The following is a 2500-nucleotide window of genomic DNA, read 5'->3' as shown; positions in this document are numbered from 1 at the left end:
AGTTGCTTATTGAACATGATTGTTCTATCTTCTCCATGGTACGAGGAGATAAGGGTGCCATTATATAGAGAGATGCGAGAGAGAAAGAAAAGTGATAGAGAAGAAAGGATGATGGAAGAGAGAGAGATAAGGAAGGATAAGAGAAATGATGGATGTGTGTGTGAAAAATTAAAAATGCATTGAGAAGTAAATGTCTCAAAGATTGTAGGGAGGAAGAAGTTGTTGATAAAAGGAAAGAGAGAGACTTACATAAGAGTATGAGAGCGATTTAATGAAAGAAAAGCCGAATTAACAGAAAACAGAAAGAAGAAAAAAAAAGAAACAAGAGAAAGAGTAATCAAAGGGAGAAGAACAAAGAGAAAGAGACAAGGAAGGAGCAAAGGAAACGAGATCAGAAGAAGACAAAGATGGGCATGAGAAGATGAGATTGATGAAGAGATGAAATGAAGAAAAGGTAGGAGAGTTAAGAAGAGAAGAAGACGAAAGATAGAATAGAAGACGAGAAAAGGAAGAAAGGAAAGGTGAGAAGAGAGGGAGAGAGATGATGAGAGAGAGAGAAGAGGAGAGAGAGGGGAAAAGAAAAGGAGAGAGAAGAGGGGGGAGAGAGAGAGAGAGAAAAAAAAAGGGGGAGAGAAAGAGAGAGAAAAGAGGAGAGAAAGAGAGAGAGAGAAGAGAAAGAGAAAGGAGAGAAAAGAGAGAGAGAAAGAGAGAAGAGAGAGACATAGAGGAGAGAAAGAGAGAGAGAAAGAAAGAGAAAGAGAGAGAGAGAAAGAGAGGGAAAAAGGAGAGAGAAGAGAGAGAGACGAAAAAGAGAGAGAAAGGGGAAAAGAGAGAAGAGAGAGAGAGAGAGGAGAGGAGGGGGAGAGACCCAGAGAGAGAGAGAAAGGGGAGAGAGAGAAGAGAGGAGAGGAGAGAGAGCTGGAGAGAGGAGGAGGAAAAAGGGGAGAGGAGAGAGAAGAGGTTAAAAGAAAGGGAAAGTTAAAAAAAGGAAAGAAAGGGTATAAAAAAAAGTCAACACAAAACAAGGAAAAAGAAAAAAAAAAACAAAGAAAAGATAAACGGAGAGAAGGGTGCCAAAAGAAGAGAGTTTGGTTAGAAATTCCAGGAGAGGTTAAAAAAAAGACTGGACATGTTTGAGAGGAAAAAGTTTTGAACTCCACTTTTAAAAAAAATAAAAAAATAAAAAAATCACAATTTTCTCCTATACCAGAGTTACTTTTTATGTAATTTCCTATACGAGTTGCTTTTATGTAATTTCCTGTACCAGAGTTGCTTTTATGTAATATGATCTGCTGCAATATCTACATGGAAGCATAACCATTTAACCAAAAACTAGTTAAAGAAAAAAGGAAGAAATTTGGTACCATGTGATGAACCTAGACTTTTAATCTTATTCAAAATATTAAATGAAACTTTTTCTCTGTAGCTATAAAATCTAACACACTTGCCTTGGAAGTCCTAAACCTGTCTACACCAAAGATCTGTGTACACTAAAGCTTGTTCCTGCCCAACCCCCTTTCATGTGATAAGATTAGATGCTGATCTCTTCTTCCATAAGAGTACTTAGCTTTCGACTGATTACAAGGGTGCTGATGAGTTACACTAAAGCCGAAGTCTTCTTTTACATCACATAACCATTACAAAGAAAGTAAAATCATTCTCAAAAGAATATCATAGTCAATTACAGAACAATAGCAAACACTGGATTTTTACGTAAATCAACAATGCTTTGAGAAGCTAATATTTTCTCAAAATTTAGATGAATACATATCAATCTTAAGTTTAAAAAAGCAAACAAGTCTCAAGACAATTAAAATTGGTCATGTAGCTATAAATGCACAAGATATATACCTTTGTTTCAATTATATCAGAAATACATGAAATACTGAAATACATATAACTGAAACCTGTTATATAGATCTCTTGTATTGTGAAGATATTCATTCTCATTCATAACTTTCATACATATGTCAACATGAATACGGTTCACCTTTGTGTGTGTGTATGTATATATGTATGTATATATATGTATCTTCTTTTTCTTTTAACGGTAGGTTCATGTCTGAGCCGCCATGGTCACAGCATGATACTTAATTGTAGTTTTCATGTTGTGATGCTCTTGGAGTGAGTACGTGGTAGGGTCCACAGTTCCTTTCCACGGAGAGTGCCGGTGTTACCTTTCTAGGTAATCATTCTCTCTATTTTATCCGGGCTTGGGACTAGCACTGACTTGGGCTGGCTTGGCCACCCAGTGGCTAGGTAGGCAATCGAGGTGAAGTTCCTTGCCCAAGGGAACAACGCGCCGGCCGGTGACTCGGACCCTTGAACTCAGATTGCCGTCGTGACAGTCTCAAGTCCGATGCTCTAGCCATTCAGCCACCGCGGCCTTGGCGATCATGGGCTTCCATGCCTTCCGCCCGGTGTGTGTGTGTTTATTTTTTTTTTTTTTTTTCTTTGAGTCACCATCTCTATTTACCCGGCACTGACTTGGGCTGGCTTG

Source organism: Penaeus monodon, chromosome 6, assembly GCF_015228065.2.
Source record: "Penaeus monodon isolate SGIC_2016 chromosome 6, NSTDA_Pmon_1, whole genome shotgun sequence".
Lineage (NCBI taxonomy): Eukaryota > Metazoa > Arthropoda > Malacostraca > Decapoda > Penaeidae > Penaeus > Penaeus monodon.
This window is presented reverse-complemented; position numbering follows the sequence as displayed.